A 14,422-nucleotide genomic window follows, 5' to 3' on the forward strand; every position below is an offset into this window, starting at 1 on the left:
CAGTTAAAAGCCAAAAATTTATAAAATCATTGAAAATTTTATAAATGGCCCTTTTTTAAGTTTAAAAGCCCAGAAGTCATGTACAATAAAACCCCAACAACAATTGACTCTGCAAAAATTTTAAAGAATTTGGGGAAGTTTCTCGGGGAAAACCCTTTTTAAAAACCAAGATTTTAAAAAAGCAGCCCTACATTTCCCCAAAAAAAAATTTCAAGAAAAATTAAAAAATGTTCTTTTAGAAAAAAAATTAGAAATCCCTCCTAAAAAGCTTTAAATTTAAAAAATTTTTTCTAAAGGCAAAAAAGGGCAATCAAAAGAAAGAGACAGATCAAACATTGAATGTTTTTAAATGTCCCCCGAAAAAGGTACTTTTCCCTTTCAAATTGTCCCATTATTATTCACAATTTTTTTTAAAAAGCATTAAATAGATTCTTTTTTGGGTTTGTAAGCAAAATTTTCCCAAAATAATTTTTCGCAAGAAAATGGAATCTTATTTAAAAACCCCTTTTCAAGCGGTTTCTTTGTATTTTAAAATTTGCAGCAAAGGGAAGTAATATCAAGGTGCCCCCGGTAAAAAAAATTTTAAAAATTTTGCCCAAGATAATGAATTGTTCCCCCTTGTTTTTTGGCCCCGGGTTTTTTTTTAAGGACAAAAAATTTCCCTTTGAAAAAATTTTTAAATGAAAATTTTTGAAATTTGGGTAAAGCTTGAAAATGATTATCGGCAAACAAAAAGATAAATCTTTATAGACAAGAAACAACAAACTATAAACGAAATTGGGCTAAATTTCATTCTCCCAAAGTTTCCCCAGCAGAACCTGAAATTTACTGTTCAGGGCCAAAAAAATTAAATTTTGATTCAAAAAGGAAATTGTTAAAACCCAGAAAAAGTGATGCAAATGATGGGGTTTTGTTCTTACCCAAAAGATTTCTTGTTTAAATTCTGAAAAAATCCATCCCAAAGGGGTCATTAAAAAATTTAAAAAAATAAAAACCCCGTCAAAATTAAACAAGAATTTTTAACTATAAGGCCCCTTCATTTTCCCTTAGTAAGTGAAACTTGCCCAAAAAAAGGAAACAAAAAAGCGTCACCCCTTTATTTACATTAAAAATTTTAATTCCCTAACCTTTTAAAAATAAAAAAATTACAAATTTAACCCCTAGGGTTCTCAAATAAATTTTAAAAGGACTTTTTAAACAGATGATTGGGGGAATTTTTTACAAAAAAAACCCTGAAAATAGTAGAAATCAAAATTGATAGGTGGACTAAAAATACCACCAAGGCGTGTGCCAAGTTCAAGTGCATGGGCAACACCTGTAGTACTTATAAAGAAACCTGATAATTCAATCCGGTTCTGTCTAGATTACAGAAAACTTAACTCTGTTACAAAGAAAGATGCTTATCCTCTCCCAAAAATCAATGATGCTCTTGATACCCTCTCGGGTTCCAAATACTTTTGCACACTAGATTTAGCTTCAGGTTATTGGCAAATAAAAATGGACTCTGCCAGCAAACCTCTCACAGCATTTAGTGCACATGTTGGTCACTTTCAATTCAAGGTCATGCCTTTTGGCTTATCAAATGCCCCGGCGACCTTTGAAACGTTTGATCGAACTGGTACTTAGAGGTATGCAATGGAAACAATGTTTATGTTATCTAGACGACAATAATTTGTTTTTGCGGTTCCTGATTTCGATACAACACTTCAAAATTTAAAGCAAGTTTTTCCTTGCGTTTTTTTGCGCTGCAAAAATTTGAAGCTTAAACAAAAAAAATGTCACCCTTTTTAAAAAAAAACAAATACAATATTTGGGCCACCTTGTGTCTGAGGAAGGCATTTTCTTGTATTTTCCTGACAAGATAGATGATATTAAGAATTGGCCATCACCAAACAATAAAGTGAATTAAAGGCTTTGTAGGCCTTTCTTCATATTATAGGAAGTTTATTCCTTGCTTATTCTCAGGTCTGTACTTTCCCACTCAATGAACTGACTCAAAAGAAAAGAAAATTTGTATGGACACAAAAAGTGTCAAGAAAGTTTTGACAAATTAAAGATAAATTAACAGAACCTCCAATTCTAAGTTTTCCCCACAGAAGATGGAGATTGTTTATTTTAGATAACTGATGGTTGTAATTTCAGGCATTGGGTTGGGGTTTTTGTCCACAAAAACAAAACGGGGGGAGAAAGTATTCTTTTAAAATTTTAAAAACCAAAAAAAAATACTGTAAATTTATTGAACTTTTAGGGAGGGAGTTACTTTTGTGGAAAAAATTTTTTGACACTAATCTTTAAAAATTTTTTTAGTAAGAAATATTCCCTCTTCCCCGTTATGGTTTAAAAAAATTCAAAAAAACCCGGGAATTTTTGCTCCTTTTTTTAAATTGACCAAACCCTTATTTTTTCTGTTAAAATTTGAAAGGTTTACATGCTAATGCAGATGCATTTCAAGAATAAAACCTTCAAATTTTTGCAAAAATTTTGAAAGTTGTCCTGAAATGTGGGAATAAATTTTTTAAAAACCCAAAAGTCCAAAGGGGTTTTGGGAAAAAATTTTTGACGTCTTGCTCTACTGAGCAAACTAATTGCACAAGGTCCACAACTCAGAAAGGAATTAGAACCAAAGACAATGGAAACTTTCCATCTACTTCTCAATTAGATATACCTAATTACAAAAACGCAGACTTGCACCCTGAAAACAATCATACATTAATATGTACAATAAATACTGAACAAAATAATGATATTGTTTCAAACCAAAGTCAAACTGAAAACCAACCTCCTGTTTTTAAACTCAAACTGGATTGGTAAATGGTCCAATTTGGAGCTCTTAGAATTTCAAAATTAAGATTCAGATATCAGTGTCATACTAAATCTTAAGAAAAATTTGCTGGAAAAGCCATCAAAAAGTTGAAATTGCTAAATATACTACAAATGTTAGGACATTATGGAGTCTTTGGGAGTCTTTAATCTTAAAAGACAACTTGCTTTGGCGAAAACATGACAACAAATCTTTACGTTTTATTCTTCCTGAAAAACTGAGGTCGGAAGTATTTCAACAGTTACATAGCACTAGAATAGCTGGCCATCTCGGTCGTGACAGAACTATTGCTTCCATTAAAAAAAGATTTTATTGGCCTAACTTTACAAGTGATATTAAGCGCTGGGTAAATTCATGTGAAATGTGCTCAAGAAGAAAACCAGGCCCTGGTTGCGGCAAGTCTCAGTTACAACAAGACATATCTTACCAGCCTTTAGACCGTATAGCCCTTGATATTCTAGGACCTTTACCTCCCACTTCTGATGGCAATCTTTATGTAGTAGTAATAAGTGACTACTTCACGAAATTCACTGAAGCTTATGCCCTAAAGGATCATACTGCACTCACAGTAGCAGACAAATTAGTGACTGAGTTCATTTGCAGATATGGTATTCCTTCAATTGTCCACACCGATCAAGGTCCCGAGTTTGAGTCAATTCTTTTTAGTGAAATGTGTCGCTTACTAGGTATACAAAAAACAAGGACAGTTCCGTATAATCCTAGGTCTGATGGCTTATCAGAAAGAAACATTCGAACCATCCAAATGATGTTAGCCATGTTCGTAAATGAAAACGATTAAGATGACCATATTCCTTTTATTATGATGGCTTACAGATCAAGTGTACACGATAGTACAAAATGTACGCCTAATTTACTTATGTTTGGCAGGGAAAACACAATGCCTATTGACGTTATGTATGGAGACCCTCCTAACACCCTAAAACATCTTTGCCCATCTCAGTATGTACAATGGTTAAGGCATTCTATGTCCAAAACATATCAAAAAGTTGCTGAGCAACTAAACACTTCTGCTACACGTCAAAAACGGACATATAGCAAAGGTCTTAAACCAAGGTCTTTTGACCCAGGTGATTTAGTATGGAGATGGTATCCTCCAACAGCTAATGCCAAGTTAGGTTTAGGTTGGGTAGGCCCATATAAAATATTGGGAAAGATTTCCATAACAACATATCAAATAGAGCACCAAGTCTCCCATAAAAAACTTGTGGTACATGTTGATCATCTCAAAAGATGCTTTACTGAACAAACCTCTCAAAATGAGATTAACTCTGATCAGGAGGATATATCTACTTCATTATCAAACATTCCCGTTTCTATTGATGAGGAAAGGGAAGGGATTTGTAAATATGATAATGTAAATAGTGAGATACCCATTTCTCCATATCGCACTAGGGTGGGACGCAAAGTAAAACCAAAGGTGATTTTCTCACCTAGTTAAGAGGTTGTTTATTAATCAATCATTGATTTGTGTCTGCTAAAACATACGCTTTAATGCACTTAGTTTATCTCATTAGAATGTTTCAATATTGTTAACATTTAAAATTTCATACTTAAATTAACATTATTGTATAGTGGATAAACATAAGGAAAACATAAAATATCAGATATGTGTTAAAATAATGCATTATGATTTTGTTTCCACTATAGATCCTATTCAAAGTATTAAAATTAAAACCCCAAAACTTATTTGTTGCTTGAGAAATCCAAAATGGAAATAAATTTTCCAAAAATGTTATACAAGCTTCTTAATATTAACTTATACATGTAAAATATGAAATATTATACAAAGACTTATTTGTAGACTTGTACCTATTTTAAAAGATACAATTACAAATAAATTAAATTAATTGTATAATTAACTTAACTTTATATTTATGTTGTAAATAATTAATTTATGCGCAATGAATAATTATGAATATACATGTACATAATAATATTGTACATATACATGTCAGTGTGTGTTTATTTAAACAAAAAACAAACAAATAAAATGTTTATGATAAATGGATTATGCTAAATTGTTAATTAAAAATATATACATTTAAAACTATAAGTAATGGTTTGGAAATTATAGTTATAGTTTTTTCCTATCTGTATATAGAAAATTTTTTTTTCAAATATCCGAATCATTGGTAATATTGTGGCTTAGCTTGTGTTATGAACAACTCTTTGAATAACCAACAGTCTTTTGTATAGCTATTTTTTTGATAAAGTTACTATCTTAATGATTCTGTTCCATATTACTTAGAAATAGATTTAACCTATTTAGTTATGTATGGACAATAACATGTAAACTTTGGTCTTCAGCATTCAAGGTGCAAGTTGCCCTAAATGCTATTATCCATGTTTACAAGACCTAGAAATTATTTTCTGTGATGGAATTTATCCTGGAAAATCTTATTGTCCGGGCCAGGATATATGATTTAATTGGTTGAATGTTTTCTTAATATGAGAAAAGTTTAGTTAAAGATAAATATTAACATTTTCCATTGTCGAATAAGGACATCTTTTGAAATCTTGACTGAAAGTAATGAATCGAATTTATACAATTCTTTTCTTATTTCATGCCAATATGTTTTTCTTGTCTATTGATAGCGCAGGGGTTATCCTGGAAACTAAAGTTGTCCAGCCCAGGATATTTGGCAATGGAAGTTATAATGGAATTCTGCAATAAAATAACATAATTAATAATCAATCAATCAATCAATCAATCAATCAATCAATCAATCAATTAATCAATCAATCTTTACCTTGGTATACGCTACTGAAAGTAACAATTACTTTCACCTGTTTTTTTTTGTTGTTATCATTTCAGCATGGAATTTCTTGATCTTTGCGTCCCTCAAGAAGAAATGGAGAATTTTCTCCAAGCTGATGTTAAGTCGCCTGAATCAGTGCAAAGGCCATATTGGCCTGGAGTACCAACTGAGTGTCCAGTCACAGTATGTAAAACCGTCTAGTATGCTAAATTTATGGGATTTGAAAGACATTGGAATTCGGTACATACTCCTGAAAAATTATCCTTCCAGTGCCCATGTTGCAAGTCAAAGTACTGGAGAAAGGATATAGCAACGAAACATCTGAGGCAGAAACATAATTTGAAAGATGTATCAATCTACGAACAGATGGAACCAAACAAAATGTACATCGACCCAGGGAATATTTTACCATTTCGGCCTAACCATAGAGTTCGATTAGCAGAAAAACGGAAACAACAACTGTTACAGCAGAATACATCTCTAGTAACAGAAAAGGCTGATTGTAGAGATGAGGAAATTCTTTTTGACAAACACGGAAATACCATAGGGAAAACTTTCAGAAAGAAGCAGAAAACGAAGTGATAATTGACATTATGCCTATTTTCATTGGATTGAATATTTTAGTACAATTATATCCGCACCTTCAATTATCTCTTATGTTGTATATTTATTTTATAATGTAAAAATGTCACAATAACAATATCTTTTCTTTCTTTTCTCTATACAGTACAGTGAATGTTATCTTATTAAGTTCTCAGACTGAATATTTAATAAAATTATTTTAAAATTTACTACATTGTTTGGTTTAAAAGTTTCAAATAATGTAACATTTGTAAACTTTGTTTTAAGGAAGGTGGAATGTGGCAGATTTTGATTATTTCTAAAACAATTTTATTAATCTTTTATTCATTAAAATAATTTCTCTCTAAATTTCTTCTGTTTACGGTAAAGCATTTCAGATTCACTTAAATCCATGACTTTTCTAGTGTAAAATTGGTCCTCTTAAATTTTTGGTCATTTCAAGATTAATGATTTAATGTTACGCTCTTATGGTTTTTCTTATTTATTGATAATGTTTTCTTAAGTAATTGTTTGATTTGAAACTACCCCTATTTCATTTATTTTCTAGCATGAGATTTTTAGTGAGTTCACTTTTTGTTAGACTAGATTTAGAAAGATTTTGACCTTTTCAATTGCTTTTGCCTCAAGGACGCCAAGGTAGCTTATACCTAGTCAACGAGATAAGCCACAATTTTTACCAATGTAGGGTTATTTTTGTTTGTTTCATTTTTGAATAAGAAAACTATTTTATTATATTTTCTTAGGAGTGTTTTCCATTTACTTAAATAAGAAACTTAAAAAACTTAAATTAACTTTGCTTTCATATTAAACTGTAAATTATGGCCAACGTATAGATTGTAGTAGATTTTGTAATGTTATAAACGATATTTGAGAAATGTAAACTTAATAGAAGTCATCTAAATTGTGAATGATCTTTGTTTGATTGAAACCTTAGAGTTTATAGTTAACCCGGGTTTGCAAGGTTAGTAAACCTGCTACACGTATTAGCAACAATTGATGATAAAATAAAAGCAGTGAAAGTTGATTTTGACCTACAATTTGCCTGTTGGGACAAAAGATTTGCTGACTTAGAAGCTGAGCTGAATTCACTGAAATCTATTTCTGGCTTGAAGCAAGATAAAACGGTCAATAACTGTGAGCTACTAATTTATCGTTGCGCCCAGGAAAACAACCGTTAGACGACGCGAAAGATTTGATCTCTGCTCTCGGTAGTGATATATCAAGCAAAGTGAAAATTACCGATGCGAGTCGATGCTCAGACAGGAATACCGGTAAACCCCCGTTATTGAAAATTGCTTTTGACAATCTCGAGCAAAAGATCGAGGTACTCCGTTCAAAGAAGAGATTAATGTCAAAGCCGGAATATAAGCGTGTGTATGTATACGGAAGTAAAACTCACACCGAACGTATACTTGAGCTGAATGCAAAAACTTTACTGTCGGAATTACCAAATGGTAATCAATTCCGAGTAACTGGAAATGGACGCATCGTAAAGAAAACGCCTGCTTCTGCCGATGGCGTTCCCATATCAAGAGGACCCGCTACACCGGTATAAGCCAACGCCCGGCTTATCGAACATTCCATATCTGTATCCCATTTAAATGTTGCTGGTTGGACTGAATCAAATCATGAACTTCGATCACAAATCTTATTGCATATGAAATCTGACATAATTTGTGTAAATGAAACTCATTTAAAAGCCACACAAACTATTGCTCTTGAAGGCTACCGATTTTATTCACATAACAGAATGTTAACTCATGTTAATGCACCCAGAGGCTCAGGGGATGTCGGAATTGTTGTGAAAAACTGTTTGTTTGATGATTTTCGTGTTGATGTTATTGACAAATCATATGATGGAATATTGGGACTCTCGTTCACAGCAAAATCTACAAATTATAAAATTATCGTCTACTCCGTATACTTACCAATGAAAAACTCACCATGGGGACGTAACGCAACAGACTTTTACGCTCATTTGCTCGGACAAATTTATCTTTTATCTGATTGTGAAGCTATTTTCGTTTGTGGGGATAATAATTCAAGGATCGGCGAACTTCAGGACATAATTTCGGACATTGACGGTATACCATTGAGAACTTAAAGTGTATTGACAAGAGTGTTAATCAGCATGGACAGACGTTTGTAGATTTTCTGATTGACTCAAAGATGTGTGTTTTAAATGGCCGGTTTAATGAAGATAGAAGCACTTTTACGTCAGGTTCAGTTCGCGGAAAATCTGTTGTTGACTACGTTTGTGTTCCACATGACTGCTTTAATGCTTGTGATAATTTTGAAGTTATTTCCCCTGCATCGATTCTTGATAAGCATAATCTTAAGAGTCTAATCGGAGAGCGTAGTAAATTACCGGATCACTACATTTTACGATTTACATATAATTATAGTACCGCTATAACAGACGAGACTAACAATCCCGTGAATCAGCAGTCACGACCACCATTTAATACACGGATATACAAGTTAAAACGAATTCCAGATGACTTTTTGTCTTCAAATTTGGCCAAAACAGCATTTCGCAATTTGATACGTAATATTGAATTATGTAGGGAAAATCAACACAATATTGATTTGATTTATGATCAATTTTGTAATACTTTAATAAAAGAAATGAATGAACATATACCGTCATTTGACTGTTCGAAGAAAACCCGTAAACGCTACAAATCGTTTAAGCCTTACTGGGACGACGATATTGAGCAACTGTGGCAGGCCGTATGCATCTCAGAGCGGAATTTCATGCGTTTCCATGGTGATCGACGCAAGCGACTACGATTGCAAAGTGAATTCACCGAGACAAGTCGTCTGTTCGATAAACAGTTACGACGCGCTGAACGAGCCTACAAGCGAAATTTTTCGATCGACATTGAGAGTACTTGCACAAATGACCCTAGAGCATTCTCGGATCATATTAAAAATCTTGGGCCGAAACGGAAACCTTCGACACCTCTTGAAGTGTATGATGATAATGGAGATATCATTCACGATAGTGAATTTGTGTTTAAAAAAATGGTCTGGGGATTTTAAAGATCTATATAATGTAAATGAAGTTGTGATCATTTTGATAACCAGTTTTATGAGGAAATTCTCAGAGAAAAACGCTTTATGGAAAATCAGATGCTCGACCCCTTATTCGAAGAAAATCCTGCTCTTAATTTGCCATTGAATCGTTACGAAATTGAAATTGTTGTAAAAGCCGCCAAAAATTGTAAAAGCACGGGATTTGATAAAATTCCATGCGAAGTGTTAAAATTTCCAATCATAATAGATGTACTCCATTCACTTTTTTGCTTGTGTTTTGATACGGGTATTATACCAAGTATATGGCGAAAAGCAATGATTGCCCCTATACCAAAAGATATTACTAAAGATAAACGTATACCCTTGAATTACAGAGGAATAAGTTTACTCTCGGTGGTTAGCAAATTATATTCAGCTGTGTTAAATAATAGACTAAAGAAACATTTAGAAGATCAAGAGTTACTTGTTGATGAGCAGAACGGATTTCGTTCAAAACGGTCGTGTGAGGACCATGTTTATACCTCATGTACTATTATTAGAAATAGACTTTTAAGTAAACTTGATACATTTAGAACTTTTATTGATATAAAAAAGGCATTTGACTTTGTCAATAGGGATATTCTTTTGTATAAACTTTTGTCTAATAGTATAAATGGAAAATTTTATAACTCGATTAAGGCCATTTTGACGGATACATCGTCTTGTGTTAAGTTAAACGGTATGTTAACTGACTGGTTCCCGACTCTGTCTGGCGTGAAGCAAGGAGACAGCGGATCGCCAACAATCTTTGCTTACTTCATAAACGATCTAGCTGAAGGTTTAAAGACTCTTAACAAGGGTGTACAGTTTAATAATGATATACTTTGTTGTTTGTGTTATGCTGATGACATTTTATTGTTGTCTGAGAATGAACAAGATATGCAAGACATGTTAGATTATGTTCATGAATGGTGTCGGAAATGGCGACTTATTATCAATAATGAAAAGTCAAAGGTTGTGCATTTCAGAAATAAGGGTAAAAATAGAAGTAATTTTCAAATTAGAATAGGCGATTGTTTTGTATTGTTTGCGGATATGTATAAATATTTGGGTGTTAATTTACATGAGCACTTAGATTTTACTCAAACTGCCGAATTGTTGTCTAAATCTGGTGGCCGAGCACTTGGTGCAATTATTTCTAAAGTACATAATTATAAAGATGTTGGCTTTAAAACATTTACTAAAATGTACTATTCATGTGTTGTTCCTGTAACAGATTACTGTTCCTCTATATCGGGTTTTAAATATTATAACAAAATAGATATGACGCAAAACAGAGCAATAAGATATTTTATGGGTGTGCATAAATTTGCACCATTATTAGCAATAAATGGTGATATGGGTTGGATTTCCACTCAACATAGACGTTGGGTTAACATTTTACGATTTTGGAATCGACTTGTAAATATGCCGGACGATAGGCTTCCAAAAAAAATGTTCTCCTATGACTACAATTGTTTCGGAAAAACATGGTGCTATGATGTAAAGACTATATTACAACAAATTCAAATGTCACATTGCTATGAAAACAAGTTACCTGTAAATCTAAAAGATGTTGAAGATGCATTGTTTGTTAAATATAAAACGGATTGGTGTAATAATGTTAGAAATGTTGCCAAAATTAGAACATATATTGAATTTAAACAACATTATAATACTGAAAAGTATTTGCTTTCGTCATTAACTAAGATTGAACGGTCTCATTTAGCCCAATTCCGATGTGGTATACTTCCATTAAAGATAGAAACGGGAAGATATGTCGGTTTAAATGTAAACGAAAGATTTTGTCATTTTTGTCCAGTTAATGTTGTAGAAGATGAGACTCATTTTCTTTTAAACTGCATTAAATATAATGACTTGCGAGAGAACCTTTTATCAAAATGTAAAGAAAGAAATCCTGATTTTGAACATATGTCTGAAGTAAATAAGTTAGTATATGCTGTCAATTATCATTATGTGCATGTGGCTAAATTTTTAGTTGAAGCTATGAACAGAAGAAGGATGTCTCTGTACAGAAATTAATTAAAAAATGTTGTAAATGTATTTGCTCTAATGATATGTACATGAATGACAACTGTATATGTATCATATATGTGATTTGATACCGAAAGTAATTGGAAAAAAGTAAACTTGTATACTTCCTATTTCTCTTATAATGCAGATGTTATTATGTCCAAGAACATTTAAATCACTATTTGTTCGTGCATGTATATAATTAGTTAATATCTAAATTATGTTATAAATTGTATATTTTTGAAAATAATAAATAATTAAGTGACTTGTAGGCCCAACGTGGCCGGGTGTTGTAAAAATAAAATGTATCGTTATTATGTATGTACATAACACAATGTCACTATAATAAAATTTACTTATCTTATCTTATCTTATCTTATCACACAAACTATTATTAAATTATGCGTACACATGTGTACACAAAAACGTCGTCGTTACTATGCGACGACGTCATATTTGCCCTGATGATCAAAAGAGAAACCGGTTGGCAAATAATTAAATAAGTTAACTCATGGACTGTGTTTTTTGTTTTATTTATATGTGCTTTTTCCGGCACATGTTTTCATTTTTTGTATATATGTATAGATAGATATAAATAACTATCTAAGTATTAGGTTAGCTTACATATCACATATTAGGCGGGTCAACAATAAAACGAATACAAATTAACTATTTGCCTAATTATGTATGTATGTATTCAAACACTTCAAATAAAAATAACTCACTGCAGAAAATATTAACATACAGTTCTCCTCCTAATTTGATATATAATTGTTATCTAGGCTTAACGTCTACACTGGCACATAACTGCAGGATCATGTCATTCAAGTAGGAACTATTGGCTTTTAAAAGACGAGAAAGAGAAATACTTGATCAAGAATCAAGACGGTTAAGGAGAGATAAAGATAGTGATTTGTTAAGACAGGGGTTGATAACTACTGTGAGTTATGTCCCTTGGTACAAAATGTCTTTGGTTTCATTCAGTTCATATAGACCTGTATTATAAAGGGCTTTAAAAAGTCTTTTCCCCTTTCATTGGGGGAAAAGCAAAGTTAAAATTTGGATGAAGCATTTTCCCTTTTTAAATCCCCTAACAAAAAAATGTTTTTAATCATGCCAAAAACAGGCCCCAAAAATTTTTTCCGGGGGTTTTAATCTATTTTTGTAAACTTATAAAGGCCCAAAAATTTAAATCTTTTTTGTATGAAAAATTTACAAAATTTAAATTTAAAATGATTCATGTATTTTAAAAAGAAGATGATATTTTAAAATTTTTATCAAAGGTTTGGTAATTTATTTTTAAAAAGGGGAAAATTTAAACTGTTTTTTGTTTAATAATTGGCGGGTTTTTAAACGATTGCTTAAATGTTTTTAAAGTCAAAGCATCTGTTTAACCCGTTTGTTTGTCAATAAGTTTATTTTTGACCTCCACTCTGTTTGACGTAATATTATCATCTTGGTATTGTCTGTTTTTTAATTACATTTTCTTACTTGAAAAATAAACTTAATATGTAACATCACATAAAGTTTTTTAGATATGTTTAAGATGTTTTATTGTTTTATTTAATGTATTCTTAGATGACTTAAAAGATTCATTTACAGATTATACAGTTGTTTCTTATGTAAATCATTATCAACATAGTCATTACCACAACCATCATCACCACCATATTTGACCAAATCCAGCAGTTCTGCATTTTTGTACGAAAATCAATGTAAAATGATGTATAAGATTTTCTCGTACAAATGTATTTGTTATAAATGACAAATAAATGCCTGAATAAAATATGCCTTATTGCTCTGTAGTTTTTCTTTAAAATGCAACTCCTTAAAGCTTAACAATTCGTTTCAATGAGTACATCCTAAATGGTACTTAAACCAATGTCAAGATGTTTGAAAGCAGTTGCAATCGCCATCATCTGCGATCTGCGATTTTAAACAATTGTCTTCCCATTGCAATTTAATGTATTCCCCATTTTTTTACATCTGTTTTCTTGAAAACTTTCGGTTACCAAGAAGAGATTAATATAATTGTAGTTTATATCATACGTGATTGATCATCTGATTTTCTCATTGTTATATAATTTTCTTTGATATTCTGCTAATCTGTTGTAAACAATTTATTAACATAGTTAGAAAAGTTACACAGGCAATGGACAGGTTAATTACATTATGCATGAAATATGATTTATTTAGTTTATACGGAATTCAGTGTAGACGCACTTTCAAACCAGCCATTACTGAGCAATTAGTGTAAAGTTTTTGCTCAAGGAAATAACGACTTGTCCCTGACGGGGCTTGGCCACATGTGGCAAGTGATCATTAGACTACTAGACGGACGCGTTTACCACTCGGCCATGTCGCCACATTATTACTTATTAAGTCTGAAGAAGCAGTTGATCATGCAGTTGAAAAATCCACTTTTGCTAAAGGAGACAACCAATCATTTGCTATGCTATTAAAAAGAAATCCGTTCTATCGATAAAAGTACACAATCATTTAAGACGAAAATTGTTATGATGGATTCAACGTTTGAGTGTATAGTCGAAAAATATAATTGAAAATTCCTCATGCACACTGGAAAACTCTTTTTATAAATACATGTAATTAGTTTAACTGTCGCACCGTTTGTGTTTTAGAGGCACCATATGACACTGTTTAGAAATATAGAGAAAGAGCATGAGGTATGGTCCAGAATGGGCGCAATCTATTGAAAGCACACAATACTTGTATTCATTTCAGTCTCAATTCACATTTGTACTAATGCTGTTATATCAATGATACCGTATTGATTTTGATTTCTGGCCATTATCAAGCATTTACATTTATAACAGTTGTAACACTTATGTGCGATAAACTCATTTCACTCTCAATTATTGTAACTTAAGTAAAAATTTTGTAACAACTGTGAAACAACCTTGTAACATATAGAGTTGATACATAGTTTCCACAGCATTGTTACAAATGTTAAGAGAATTAGGAATGAAAGACAAATTCATATACGATTGTTAAAATGTTCAAGATGACTCAATTGGTAAAGCATATGGTCTACAAATAAAAAGAAATCCGAACCAATATGGTAACGTAGATTTACAAAGTAGTTATATTTATTTCAATTTTGATAGAAATGTCACAAGAGCTAGAAATG

The sequence above is a fragment of the Ruditapes philippinarum genome, unplaced genomic scaffold (assembly GCF_026571515.1).
Source record: "Ruditapes philippinarum isolate M1 unplaced genomic scaffold, ASM2657151v2 ctg4986_1_1_1_1, whole genome shotgun sequence".
Lineage (NCBI taxonomy): Eukaryota > Metazoa > Mollusca > Bivalvia > Venerida > Veneridae > Ruditapes > Ruditapes philippinarum.